A 16,165-nucleotide genomic window follows, 5' to 3' on the forward strand; every position below is an offset into this window, starting at 1 on the left:
GAAAGTCTTTTGGGAAGTGAAAACTCCATGAATGGCCCCCTTCGTAGCAATTAGGATCAAAAAAACGCATATAGGGCATATCATGTATATCATTACTTCTTTTTCTGCTTAGTCAGTATAAGCTTTACGTTTCTTTTGCAGACATAATGTTAGCTAAAGAGGTCAAGTCTGGATTGTCCTTTTTATTAGGCTAATTCTGCACATATGAAAACTTATTCAAAAGAAATTGTCGCAAATTACTACCAGCACTTAAATGATTACTGTAGAAATCACAGGAAAGAATGATAGTGCTTACCAAAACCTCAAGAAAGTACTTCAGATAGTTTTCCTTTCATTGTCAAGCAGCGAGGGTCAAGTGAACTGTATTATTTGCAAATATCCACCTTCTCAGATTGTCACAAGCAGCTGTAACATACCCACTAGCAGCAATTTCTACTTGGCTCTATCCAGAGGGGAGAAAATTACCAGGACCTGTGTTGTTTATAATTCCCTCAACCCCGAGGGTAATTCTGTTCACCAATTACTTGAAATTAAAGTTAGGTAATTTGACACGTCTGTTTGATACCCGACCACAAACTACCTCTTAAGCAAACCAAAGAGCTGGATAGTTTACTTCCACAATACTCCACAGAATTTCATTATTGCAACCATGACAGGAAAGGAAAAATGAGAAGTTATATAGACTTGTAAATCGCTGGGGCTTGGAGGTTTTTGGTCACTGTTGCCACTGTTAAGAGATCGCAACAGATCTGACAAGGAGGAAGCTGGAAGGCAGGTTTCTTCCTGGAATGAGGGTTCCCAGTCAAACATAGCAAACATAGAAAGAATTGAACAACCAGAAGCCTCCAAATGCAATGTTTGACAGGTAAAGAAACCTGCTCTCTGTAGTTAGAAGATTTCATACCTTTTATCTTTGCATACAGTTACAACACTACCTCGAAAAGGCTGTACACACGCAGAGAGAACCTACATTATCTGCAGTATGTATTTTTTGATCTCTAGGGCCAGTCATTTAAATTACATAGTTGAATCCTGAGTTAGGTTATACCCAGACTTGGAAATTTTTTTAAAGTCAGGCAAACCTGTTAAACATTTTATTGGTGATGAGTCTGTGTACACTCCATTTCTGTATCTCTTTGTGAGTAATGAATTGGCTGCCAGGTACTGTGACTGAACTGCATGACTCATGGATTCATTTTACAATCTGGTGAAACCAGAGGCTGTTAACACCTATCCTTTGTAAGAACTTTTTACGTATTGTAATTCTACAAATGAACACTTTCTTTTTTCTTTTTTTTCCTCCCTTTTTTATTTTTTTTTTCCTTTTTTTAGCACAAAAGATTAGACTGATGAAGTTTAAAAAACTGCAAGGTAACTCAAAATTCATTCATATTATACCAAGCCACATACTAAACTGTTCAACCTAATATCTATGAAGTGAGCCTAGTTCTCATCTTCATCAAGGTATATCAGGACCCATTTCAAAGCCTTCATTATATTTAAACATTATAAAACAAGTGAACAAGAAATGCAGAGCCATTATTTTTTACTAGTGAGAAGAGCTGATTTTTAATTGTGCAATCTCATTCTTGTTAGTATAGCTTCCTATTTGGAAACTAGTGCCAAATAAGTAGTGAGTGCTTTATTTTTTAAATCTGAATATGATTACCTTTTCAACCATATTCTGCATTTCATTTTTACTATAAAAGTTGTTCGTTGTCCAATTTCAAGCTGAAAAACTATAAAAGTCCATTTTGGCTTTGCTACAGCGGAACTAAAAGATTTTTTTGAACTAAGATTAAATTGATATACCTTGAGCTTCTGTCATTGTAATACGACATTAGGAGCATAGTCAAATACTGGTTTTGACTATAAGTGTCCTACTAAAGTAGTAGTCTACTGCAGAGTGCTTTTTGATGTATCAAAGAAATGGTACTATCTTTCAAACTGCATTCATATTCTCCTATCATCAAGGTAAAGTAATAGCAGGACTAAAGCATGTTCTTTTTTACAGTTTCTAGAAGTCAGTGCTATAAGGGATTGCCTAGCCTTACATTAGGTATTCATGTTTAAATGAACCACAGATAGGCTTTCTAATCTACAGACTCCATTAATCAGATTTTATCCTTTTCTCTGCCTTTTATTTTTTGGATACTTTACCCTCTTCCCTGTTGCTATAGCTTCCCTAATGACAGGCTGAGTAATTTATTTTTTTCTTTCCCTGAAGTTGAGATACTCTTACTGGTATAATTTGCAAATGTTTCTGTGTAGTACTGATGGCCAATGACTCCATCACTCAGTGGATAAATAACATTTTACTTTATTACTCAAGCATGTCACCTCTCATATGGAACATCCTACCTTAAAAGTCTGGGGTTTGTTTTGCAAAAAGTCTTAGTTAATGGTCAAAACAGCTTTGAACAACTCTTAATATTTATAGTTGTGTTATGGCTAGTTACATGGCTCATGAAAAAGAGGAAAACTGAGGAGCAGCACTAGTACTGAAGGGACAGAGGTGGACACTACAAGGAATCAACAGGAGCAGGCGCGGTGTCTAAGACAACATAAGAGAGTTTTTGCTTCTTTTTTCATGTGATATTTTGTTTTCCCCTTTTTATTCTGAAAAAAACCAGTTTTCATCCTAGGAATGGTAGAATGAATCCTGACTTTTCGACTTTTTCCTTTGTGTCTGTCTAGGAAAAATGTAGAACTCCACATTCATGGAGAAACAGGGGAAAACTTCTAAAAATATTTATTTACAACGAGTGGAACACTACATTTGTTTTGATATTGTAAAAATGTTTCAGTAGAGTCAAAACTTTTTCACTGATCAGTTTGAAACATTGAATATTTATAATGTAATATGTTAATATAGAATAAAATAGAAAGGTTAAAAGGATAAATTTGGAAGGCAAAAAAAGCAGAAATTAATTATTTTATTTTGATTTTAAATCGCTGAAATGTTTCTCTTAAAATACCATTCAAATCAACACGTTCTTATTAAATATTTAAAACAATACTCTTCTGAAACTAATTTTTTATCAACTCTATGCAGAAAACAATGTTATTTCCATTATTTTTACCATAAATTCATGAAAGATGTTACTAATGACAAACTTGTTGCTAATGGAAATAGCCAGCTTGACTCTTTTGAGAACAATAGGTCCTCCCCACAGAACAAACAGATAACAGGATAGAGTAGCCATCTTCAAAAGTGTTCTTCTATGTCTGGGAATGCTTAAAACCAGACCAACAAATAATTCATAGTCCAGTCCCTATAGTTAGGGAAAGATCTATGTAATCCCAATGTCTTCTCCTTCTAAATGCAATCTGTAAGGATTTTAAGGGTGGTCCAGTAAATTGTGTTACATGTTACATGGGCAGGTCAAGATAAAATTTAAAAAAAAAGAAAAAAATTTTAAAAAAAAGAAGGGAGAGAAGAAATAAGTCTCCCATACAGGTGAAAGGCAAAGGTTATTATGTAAAACTTTTCTCCCACTGAGAGTTACCAAATGGACAGACTTCATCTGCAGAAACTGTTACAACTGACCAAAATTTTACAGAATTGGTCTGTAAGGTAAACTCAGGGATTGAGAAAGTTGATTCATCTCTAAAGCCGCAATGTCCCATTTTCTGAGGTGGCCAGCAAGTGCAACACAGAAGAGCAAAGTCTTAGAGCACTTTATGCAAATTTACATTCCCTTATTTCTTTTAGTGTCAGATAATAGTTGGTATCCATCTGTGCTGAGTCAGTTTATAGTGCCTATGCATTATGAAACACTTCCTCAGCTACCCAGCTTCCTCTACCCACTTTTAGATGCACAGATCGAGTTTTCTAAAATTCTTTTTTTTTTGTCACACTGAATCATGAGCATCAGAAGCACAGGCTTGAGCAGCTTATATTGTGCACATAGTAACAATGGTTCTAGATACTGTATTCAGTATAATAATAGTGGATGATGATATTGGCTCAGTTGACACTGTATGTTGCCAAAATGAATTGTCACACCAGAAACAGAAAAAGAAAAACTGGGAAGAGGTGTGAAGAAGGAACCTTCTGGCCAAATTCAAATTACAAGAATGCTATTATCAATGGGGCATATCAGAGACTAAATGGATCTGCTTTGGAGGGCTTCTAAAGTAGAAATGACCAGAAAGGGAGGTTGGGCAGCACTTCTCTGAATGGTGTTTCTTCTACAGCTTACATTCTCTAAGTCCTGGCAAATGACAGTGAACACAGGGTGGCCTGGTCCCACTCTTCTGTTTCACATTGTTCTTACATGTAGCCCATTTTACCTGCATAAATAGGGAGGAATTTCCAATTCCATGGAGATACTACAAGTTCAGTCATGAAGATAATTAAGTCCTTTGGGCTTGAACTACCCAAATATTTCATACTTGAAAGAAATTTAGATATGGCTTTGAATGTCTGGACTACTGCCATCTACGCAATTTGGATTCATTTGAGGTTTAAGATTAGCTCCAAATTTCTCTCCACATCAATTAATCATTCAGATATTTACTATTCTTATCACTTGTATTATAGAATGGCTAGAAATTCTAAGATATGGTATAGCCTACTTCTGCCGACACACAAAAACTTGTGTCAGTCTTTTAAAAACATCACATCTAATCAGCAAAGATTTAAAAGAAAAAAAAAGAGAGGGAGGAAAAAAAAGTTTTATTATTAACATCTTTTTTCCAAAGGATAACTGAAAAATAAGAAAAGCCTAGTCACTTGTCCAAAAAACCTCATGGAATATCAATGGTAGAGCTGGAGAAGGGCTCTATGACTGTTGTGTGTCTTCCAAGGCAACCAGGAGAATTAGTCAGTATACTACTTTACCCTAAATATTTTGCAGCAAAAATTATTTCTGTTATTGCTCATTGCAATTAAATGAAAAGATATCTAGACTTTCCAGAACTTTTAGAACTCAAATATCCAAATAAATATAGTCTCCGTAAATGATGGACATTAACTAGGTCAGATCCTAAGGAACTTAGAGAATGTAGGTACCTCCTGGTACTGCTGTGGTGGGCAGATAAAAGTGACCTCTCTACAGAAATAGGGACACTTGCTTGAAATCAAGGTTAAATGTCTAGAGACCTTTGAAGCTAAAGAGAAAGGTAGATAAAGAGTTACATTTATCTCCAGGATTAGAGAGCCTCTGGGAGGTATCTGTCTGGCCCACACTCTTAGCTGAAGTTTGTAATTTTACCTATATTTCCAGGTAGAATTACTGGGGCTCATTCTTAGGGCTTTTTGTTGGATTTATGTGGTGACTTTTAACTACTGAATATCAATCATTTCTATTTATCAAAAATTTAACTGACGGTAACACTACCTTGCTTAAAGCTTACTTTCTGTTGTGTTGTTTTACCATTAAGAATTCTCAAAATCAAGTGAGTAATCTGAAAGTAGAACTGCTACAATTGTAAACAGTTTTCAAATCTTCACTTTCCTTCCTGAGGTTTGACTTTTTTGTGTCTGTATGTGTGTGTATGTCTGTATAGGGGAGGGTGGAGGGTTCAACATGACCTGCGGTAAATATTATCAAATGAAATTTAATTAACGGCTGTGATGAGATACCAAGAAAGATTGAAGCTCACCTCCCAAAACTGTATTAGTTTGCTCTTCCTGTTGTAAAAAAAACTGTTTTGCTGACACTTCGGAAATAATTATGATGAGTAAAAAGATACTGTATTTGCAAGGGCAATTTTGGACTAAATTTAATCTGTATTAAAGAGCTGAAGTGAGACAATAAAGAAAAAAATTTGAATGAAGGTTCTTCACTGAATTGGGTTTATTTTGAAACTCTTATTGCTGCAGTGCCTGAAATAGCACACAAAGAGCTTTGACTTTTCTCAAAGTACTGCAGAAGTAAGGAGACATCTTAAGATGATGTTAAGCGCAGCAAAACAAGCATAATAGTCATGCGGGGGGGGGGGGGATAAAGAATAAAAAATTAAATTAACTTTGCCAAAATTTCTGTAAATAGCTCTGGTAGAAATTATCTGTCATGTGAAAGGCACATTCCTGACGTTGGGCACAGGATATTCCCATCCTGAGTTGGAAGTTTCTTCTTATTAAAAAAATGAGAAAGGCTAGGAGATGCAAATTAAGTATGGGAGATGCAAATTATGGTTTATGTATTTATATGCGTAAAAGTTCTTCTAGCCTGGTACCTTTTTCTGTTGATTTGTATTGCCCATGATTGGAAATAACTGTAGTAGTTTATATACTAGCATGGTAACGTCTGATTAATTTTAAGTTATCACAGTCAGTAAATGTGTATATTGGTATGTATACACCTTTTAAAAGTACTGTGCGTTACTTCATCAAAAGGACCAAACATTTATTGGATTAATATAATTTAGGTGAATCATAAACCATTTCCACAACATAATTGCAAAAATCCAAGTGAAAATTGATTAAAACTTTATTATGAACTTAAGTCTAAACCTAAGCTTACTGAAACCTGGATACCTTTCAAACCTATCTTCCTCATATGGTGAACATAGATAACTGAAGTGTAGCTTTCTGTTACAAACAGTTTTTTCAGCCCTCTAACAAATGCCTAAAGTAGTTACAATGGAATATGGATAAATAATTTGCCAGCTCCCTCTTTTGTTTTTCCCCCATAGAGTAAAATTTAGTCCCAAACTAATATACATCCATATTTTGCTATTGATAAGCGTTATACCAAAAGGACTGAAAGGTATAATTTGGATCACTTATATTTAAGACTGCCAAATGAATACCTTTCAATTTTTTTACATAGAAAAATCTTCTGAAGTGCTATGTGATTCAATTTTCTCTGTCAAAAAAAAAAAAATCAAACTCAAAATTATCAACACCCTAGAAACAGGTTAGAGTATGTCTCTGTCATAAATAGCAATGTTATTTACATTACTTGCTTATCCTCCTAGTCCAGACTGTAACACTTTGGTTTTGACTGATATTTTTATAATTTCCTACTTCTCTAGTTTCTCTTTCAGCGATGTTTACCTAATTCATTACAAAATGAGAATATAAGAAAAAACTTCAAAGACGCTAAAAAGTACTGTCCACCAGGTTTGGAACTGAAGGGATTCTATCTCCTTACAAGATTAAATATGCCCAGATGAGTCCTATGACTATAAGCTGAGTCCTGCTGGTTTTGAACTAATCATTTGCAAAATTGGAGGGGGAAAAAAAAAGTAAAAAAAAAAGTAAGACAGCAAAAAAAAAAGGCTTCTGGTAGGTGAGCCACAGCAGGGCAATTAAGATGATATGACAGAGGTAGACATCTGCTCCTAGACAGATACAGTTCCACTGATGCTATCAGTAGTTGCAATCCTTCCGAGAGATAAACACCATGTGAGAGCAACGCACAGAAGGAAATGCCACACTGAGAAAGTGGTGATCGTGTGGCCCCTGTGGTCTGAGAAAGAGAGAGAGGCAGCAAGAGAAAAAGGGAGGGGTGTCATGTGGGGCATATACCAGGGACATGCAGGTGATAGAAGTCTGTAGGACAAGCATGCATCAAAATGCAAAAATGGGAGATGTGTGAGAACTGACACTGGAGGGGAGCAGAATTTCAGTAAACATGAAAAGCAGAACAAGACCAAGAAGAAAGGAGATGGAAAATATGAAGCGAATCTATACTGAAATTAAAAAAAAAAAAGAAAAAGGTAAAAAGGTCATTAGTAAATTATTTATTCTCTCAAATTTGAAGGCTTGAAGGGTTTTTCAGAATTTCAAACACATATTCAGGTTCATCACAAACTTAATCTGAACTACGGTCCCCAAAGTAGGTGATCACTTGCTGTTATTTCATGTTACTGTTACAGCGATACTCAGACACAGCAGAGGTAGTGTTCCCACTTTCCTTTGCTGCCAGGTGCAGATAAAGCCTAAAGGAGGATGTGGTATTGCCTCCAAAAACCTTTCAAGTCAAGCACTGACCCTGTTCAATATAGGCCAGACTTGAAGCAACAGTACACTACATAGCAAGTTCCACAACCCCATCAGATGCAAGTTTTCTAAAGTTAAGGTATGTCACCTCCAAACATCACTGGCCACAGCACTGACTCTTCATGTTGTTTGTCGCTCAGTTCCTTGTGTGGAGAATTTGGTGGTTCTCCTCTGATGCCAGGTGTTCAGACTCCCAGCAAAACTGAGGGAGCATCCTTCCTCTCTCCCTCCAACTTTCCTACTTGTGAGAAGGCTTAATAATCAGTTGACTTAAGAAATTCTCCCAATTAAGGAAGCTGTCTAGAAAACTCACAAGAACTCAAGGACAAGCAGTTTGCAGAGTTCACTGGCCAGAAGTGAATGCAGAAATACCCTTCTGAGAGCAAGCCCTCTGGCTTACTTGCTGGGCTGTCTTCCAGTTCTGGGCTGGACCTGGGGCTTGGTTTACATCAACATAAGCTGAAGAATTGAAACACCAAAGTGTCATTTTGTCTTGTGTTGGAATCTCAAACCAATAATTACAAGTTTTCATAATGTCTGTTATAATAATTCTTTAGCCTGGTTACCCTGTGGTCTCATTCAGTAAAAAAAAATAAATTTCTTTTCTCTGTCTGGAAAGAAAAGAAAAATATTAAAACAGAAGAGCTTAATCTAAAATCAAAAGGCGGAGGGAATCACAAGCTCTCATGCAACATTGTGCTTTGGAGATTTTTTAAATTGCTGCTCCTGAAAGCTTCTTGCCAGGAAAACCTGACTGAAATTTTCTGTTTATCTGAAGAGGGTAGAACTGGACTTAATGTCTTTAATGAGTGATTCTCCTAAGGCCTGATTCTGCTGCCTTGACTCAGTTCATACCCCAGAGAGGGTGACGAATTTAGATGCTTCTTCTGTCCACTAGATGCTCATAAGCAGGCTGCATTTATCTCCACTGTAGTCATTAGATAAAAATGTACAGTAAGGCTTCCTGTTTTCTTAACTGCACTTTTGTCTTCCCTATTCTACACAGAGTGAGCATGAACATCTGAGTGACACAGCTGTTGGTTGTTGATTACTTGGTTGTTTTGATTTTTTGAAATTCTTACGTGTACCTTTCATTCTACATCTTTTAAGATTCACATTCACACATGCAAGCATCATCATTTCTTTCTGAGACATGTTCTGGAAAAATGTAATCCTTTGAGTATTTTCAGGAAGTGAAAAGAGCACAAAGGGTAGAGTTCTAATGTACATGACTCAATGAATTTTAATTTTTAAGTATGAGCAGGAGATTGGATCATTGTTTTATTAAAATTCACCTAGATATGCATAAAAATATCAAAACATGAACAGTAACAGTATCAGCAAAGAACAGGATTCAGAATGAAATAGTTTCTGGACACTAGACCTGTTAATGTAGCTTTGTTTTTCCAATTTATTGACTCTTGAGGAATGCATTCTGTGTGCCTAAACCTGCAATATATGCTTTATTTATAACTATTTTGAGTTTATTACTTTGTTCCTGCTTTTCTGCCTTTTTTTTCTTTTTAGAAATGCAGATTTCTAAAAAAAATCTGAAATATCAGAGTTTTGTGAAGAAAAAAGAAAGGAGTTTTAGTATAACAAAGAAATACCCTCTCTTTCTCTAAGTTAGCTTTTCTTAATGTAGAAATATATCTGGTTTTAAAAAAAATCACATGGATATATTAATAAGAATATTTTAAACTTTTTTTTAATTACATTGTTCAATTCTAAGCCATTGGGCCACTCTCATACAGCAGACTGTCATTATGACTGTATTTTGCCTTTTCACTGGAATCTATCACTTGAAAGACCATCCCAGCTATGCTTTGCAAGCTTTTTTATCTTTTCTACCTTGCTAGAGGCATTATTAGGGCAGCTCACCTTTGACCAAACGGGCAGATGAACATTCACCCTCTGGAGCCAGTACTACTGCTGTTTGGTAGATCAGCTCTCAAATGGTACTGAACTGTGACCTCTTCTTCTGTTCAAAGACTAAATACATAAACTTGAGTTTCCATTGGTGCCAAGCCTGGGAACCTGAGTTGTTCCCTAATCCCAGGTCTCACAGCCAGCAGCACAATGGGCAGCTCACCATGCCAGCCGGCCAGCCTGAAAGAATGTCTTTATTCTCTCTTCCTCAACAAATTGCTTATTGTTTGGCCCACAGGCTGCTAGACCTTGTGAACTGTCCAAAACTTTATTGCTTTTCTGTTAACTTTCTTCTTTTTTCCTTTTGATTTTGCTTACGAATAAAATTAATTTCTATTTTCATTTCTTAGTTATCAAATTCTAAAAGATATTTGCTTCTTTTAATCTTTTTTCAGAGTATATCTGCCTTTTGGAAGCCTGCAGGAACCACAGAAATTATATAGGCTCTGCAGATTTAAGCTCTTTAGAAAAAAGGGTCTGTGGAAAGGGTCCAGTGCTCAATATTACATAGAGAAAAATGGAGGTAAAAACTTGAGAGCATTTCTAAGTTTCCAAAGATCTTTTGCATTTCTCTGCTTTTTGGCCTCATCTTCACTGTAGCTACAGTGTGCCCGTTGCATAAAGAGTGAGAGTAGGACAGATTACTTCTTTTGGGGCATTATGTTTTGGAGTTGTTCAGGAGCAGTTTTCTTCAGAAGTTAACGCAGAGGACTAAGTCAGTATGTTATTTATCTCTTCAGTTATTCTGAAGCACCTTTTTTCTTCAGCAGAAGTTTCTGGGAATATGGTTGCAGGATAATCATTTTGCAAGTCAGCACTAGGCAGAGCATTGGTAAGATAAGGCTGATATTGCAAAATCCAGGCGGAATTACCTTGGAAAAAAAAGAGCTTCTCAGGTGTGACCCCACCATATGAAGAGAGGAATTGCTTCATAAACATGGCCAAAAACAACACAGGACACAGGGAACCTCTGTTCTTCTCTCTCATCTCAGTAATCCTGTGTTTATGTGTTCACATGTTCAGTGGGAAACCATGTGCCTGTTCATAGATTGGGAACTAGGAGAGGAATACCCTTGTGACCAGTAAGATCGGTTCTGATTACCTGGAGAGTGCTAATTAAGATCAATTTAAACACTCATGCACTTCTCAACCATTTTTGCACACATTGTTTAGGAAAGATGACAGAAGTGCACACCTTTCCGGAGCCATACATGATCTAAGAATCACCAAATTTCATAAAAGTGTGTGCGTGTGTGTGTGTGTATGTATATATATATACGTGTATATGAAAAATTTAATACCCTTTCAAGTATGAGAATGGCAGCACAAGAGTAGAAGAATTGCAAAACTAAAATGTCCACATTAAGCTGATATATGGTACATACCGGATGATATATATACTGCCTTATTGTTCAGTTGTGGCTCAGGAAGCTAAATGCATAATTTAAGATATATGTATAGTCTAAGGGTCAAATGCTGTCAGTTACACGAGTGTAAATCAAGAGCAATTGCTCCGAAGTGACTGAAGTTGCAGTACCCTGGATTTACACAAGTGTTGCTGAAAGCAGAATATGAGTCAATACGTGTCATCAATACAGCTGAGTTAGTGGTACTGAGGGAATTTTACGATATGCATGCACCTAAATCCTTCACTTTTTTTTTTTTATGTTTTATAATATTACATTTTATGTTTCACTTTTGTCTCTGTTTTTAAAGGAATAAGGAACTCAGATCCTGATTCTATAAGTGAAACATCCACCTCCTTCACCTACCAAACCTTTTCAGACTCAGTTCATAATGACATGACAAACATCTCACATTTGCAGAGAGATTACTTTACTTACTTACATTTAAGGCCAGTCTTAATTTACGTAAATACATAATTTTGAAACCCAGCCAGAATATTGCTAGGCTGGCTGGCTACCTGCATGTAGAAATGCATCCTTGTCATTTGCTCAATTCTGTTATCAGCTGTACAGGCTGCAATGAAGGGTCAGGAAGCAAAGTTTCTTAGACCTTTAGAAAGCAGAATCTGGATGCAGCAGGAAGAGTCAGGAAAAGTTGTGGACCCAGCTGAAGTGAGTGAGTGTGGAGAGCTGGCAGCTGAAGGCAAAATCAGCTTTGTTAAAAGACCAGGAGACAAGTTTCTTCCCTGATGTTTCCTGATTATTTTATTGAGAAGTCCAAGGAGAAAAGAAAAAGGTTTTTCATGGGACATTGATTGCAAGATACAGCATAAAACAAAGAGGTATAAAACCTCATAATCTGTTGGAGAACTAGCAGAGTACCTGTCAGATACACCTGGCCTTCAATGACCTTGTTTTGCATGGGAAAAAAATATATGAGTTTCTGGGTTGAGAAGAGGTTTTTAATTCTGGAAGGAGGTTATATGTTAAATATATGGTAACGGTGTATTCAATAATAGAAGTCAAGTCCTTTACTTATGGAGTCAGACTATGGTATTCTATCACATAAAATAATGCCATTATTTCTCTAGTATAATTTTAAATAGAATGTATTATTTTAAATCACTTTTTTATTATATTCTTGAATACCTAGAAGGATTAAAAAATCTCAAAAGTAGATTCCTCAGTATTCACATAATCAAAAGTGGTTGAATTAATTTGAGACATATTTACAAAAAAAAAAGAAGCCATTTCAGATTAGAGTGATCAACTGTGGGTGCTTAGTGCTTCAAAAAAACCTGAACAAATGTCTATGTGCTCAACACACACTGCCTTAGCCAGTTAAAACAATGTGTAGGTATAGATTTGGCAGAATTGTTTGATCCCAAAAGGGTTCCTATAAGAAAAACTTCTCTTTCAGAGAAATGATCTCTCTAGAGACCCATAGTGATGATACAATAGGCTGGAGTTGCTATTATTAAAAAAAAAAAAATTACTACTTTTTCTGAGTATGTTTCTTTTTTTCCCAGTGGGATTCTGATTCCAGACACTCAACTAGCCTGATATCCACTGGGAAAGTGATGACACCATAAATTATTTAAAGGTTTGGAAACCATGAGAACTACTGTATATAACCAGATTGGATTGACTTTTAACTCTTTTGATTAATAATACATAAAGCCTTATATATGTGAATTGGTCGAGTGCTAACCTGTTAACAAAAGGAGTAGAAGGGATGAATCCTAACGTTTCTCATAAGTTATTCTACTTAACATATTGACCAAACAAAACAAACAAATGGAGTGTTCTGCCTTAGTCTTATACTTTTAACGCATCATCAATATTTCATGACTACGTAATGTCTCTGTATATCTGACCAAAAGTGATAATTTGGTCACCTAATTTACCAGTTTCAAATTTCCCGAATGCTTTCTCCTGCATTCATCAAAACATGCAACTAGAAAGTAGAAAGAGCTTCAATATCCTGGTTTGTGCTTTGGTTTGTGCTTTGGTTTGTTTGGGTTTTTTTTAACTTTCATTTCAACAGCACTAACTACTTACAAGTGAAAAAAAAAATATATTTTGATCTTCAGAAAGAAAGCATGGCTAGAATTTCTCAGTTTATGACATTTTGTGCTCAGCAGCAGCATAGGAGTAGATATGCATGCTGCTTCAGAAAGATTTTATGTTCTACCCTTCCACTGCTGGCTCTGTTTTAATTATTGTCCAGTTTCATAAGTTTTGGGCTCTTTCATGCTGCTTTGGGTGGAGCTCAGAGAAAAGAAGTGTTGTTTTTTTCTTTCCTCCAAGTACAGATAAAGGTGCATGGGACAGTCTGCACTTCTAAGCACCAAGAAAAACTCTACAGGAGACAGACTGAATGCTGTTCTTCCAAGCCGTCCAACCTACGCCCGATAGGAAACAGGCTATCCAGGGTGACTTCAGTATCATATATTAGTTCACAATAATAACTGCTGTTTTTTCTGTGCAATAGACAGGTCTTATCCCTCTGGATTATTTTCTATTACCCCAACCATAGCTTGACTCCCTTAGATGTAGGAACAATAGGGTGTTCCTACATCCTTAGAGGTAGGAAAAATCTTTACTTGTTTCTCTTCAGTCGTTCCTGAGCACTTATCTTTTAACCATGTAATTCAACTCTCAATTTCCTTCTGTACCAGGCACTGACTTCCCCTCAACACGCAAAGTGTCCAGCTACAGAAACTCTGATCAATTCTTTTTGCCTTTGGACATTCCCACGGAGCCATCCTTTCTTGGTCCCTTTAATGACAGATATGCGTGGCTGACCATGGCCCAATTTCACATATTAGGGATTCTGTGCTAGCAGGCTAACTGCCATCCATCCTCTGTCCTGGGCCACCAAGTGATGCCTCACCTTATTCTTAAAATGCTAAAATCTATGCAAGATTAAACACTGCATAAAGTAAAGAACATTTCAATTCAAAGGCACACCCTACGAATGTTTTTGCTCCATCTTCCTTGATTTGATCAGTTATTTTGGTGAGAATGAATTTGTTATAATATGGGCAAGAAATGAGGTGAGAAAGAAATGAGGTTCAATCTCTTAGTAAAATACAAACTACAGAAAATTTTCACAGTCCACAAATTATACCTGAATTAGATCTCATTTATGACACCAATAATAAATGTAAATTATTTACCAACACTTATTAAATCTTAATGGTTCCCATCACCTGTCTTTCAAATACACAATTACTATGGGGAATCTGTTGCCATATTCTGTTTCCTTTTCTAACTTTAAATATCACCCAATTAGTTCATAGCTCCCTAAAATATAATGAAACTATATTCATATTCTATTAAAAATAATAAGAATCTCACCTATAGTTAATTTATATCCATATCTCTTTTTTTCCTCATACCTGCCATATCAATAGCAGTGTAGGCACATTACTTTGTTAGCTGTCATGGTTGTACACACCACTTGAACAATCTATTCCTGTTCTAAAATAAAATTCTAGCTAGAGTGTTATTTTTGCACATTTTCTTACTGCATTTTAAGGTCTAACCAGAGGACTGAGACCAGAATACAACTTAGCCAGAATAGCAAGTATCCTTCCCATAGTATCTTTCAGCTGTCATTAAAAAAAAGAAATCCACATTTGTTTTCTTTTCCATCTGGGATTATGTGACAAAATGATCTCCTGCATCTAATCAATTATTTTTCTTCTATATCTTTTGCATTTTCCTGCAGAATTATTTGCAAGTGTAACAGAAAGATCCTTTAGAGATAATCTGGTGATTATTGCAAATTCAACCTTGGATGCTGTAAGCATTAAAAGATGAAAATTGCCTGAAGTCCACTGTTGTACAACAAATCTGTACCTCTGGACTCCTGTCCTGAGGTGAAAATGCAAACCAGAGAGATATTTAGAATCATTTTGACAGTTCATAAAATTAAGCAGGGATTAGGGATTCTCTCAGAAATAAATAAATAAAAACTATAATGCCACAGGGCCCAAGCAACGTTAATCACATCTCCTTGCAACAGGTATTACTGCAGCCCACTTTTGGGAAGAAAAAGAAATCATATAATTATTTCTGGCATGTATTTAGCACTGATGATGCCAATTTAAAAAACTTAGTAAGTTCAACAATTTAATACAAATATGTAAGATACATACACATTCACAATTAATGTTTAAACTACTCATCCAGTTTGTTTATACAGTTATAGGTTCCTATAGAAATGTTGTATATTTGTGTATTCTATTTTATTTTCAATTTTATGGATTAGCCCTGATAATAAAAACACTTGAATATATGCTTAACTTTACATAATGAGAATGTCTTGCTGATTTTAGGATAACTCCCGATCTACATGAATTTAAGCAAAAGTCTAAGAGTCTACTGGGAATGTAATCTGTGGTGCCAGTCATTTGAAACACATATTTAATAAGAAAAGAATTGAAATAACTGCAGCAGACATAGATGGTTTTAATTCCTGCTGCGTTTGCTGCAGGTAAGCAGCAAACATGACTAAAAGGAATTCATAACAAAAAAGTGTACAGCTGCACAGAAATATATTTGGGGTGAGCATGGAGTTTTGCAGTCACCCTCCCAAAATTCCCCACCCACCTCACAGACTTTTTAGTAGTTAAAAATATTTCCTTTTTGTTTTTCAAAACCGAAAGGCAACATTTTGATACTAAGCAACAGTGCTAGTCCACTTATAAGTTCTCATATATTTTCCTTTCTGGATGAAAAAACATTAATATATTGCATTTTCACAGGCTTTATAACCAAAGTTTCACTGCATTAGATTAGGAACATGTTTCAATATTTTTGGAAAATGTTCAAGTTAATTTCACATGTTTCTAACAAACCAAAA

Source organism: Chiroxiphia lanceolata, chromosome 6 (assembly GCF_009829145.1).
Source record: "Chiroxiphia lanceolata isolate bChiLan1 chromosome 6, bChiLan1.pri, whole genome shotgun sequence".
NCBI classification, from domain to species: Eukaryota; Metazoa; Chordata; class Aves; order Passeriformes; family Pipridae; genus Chiroxiphia; species Chiroxiphia lanceolata.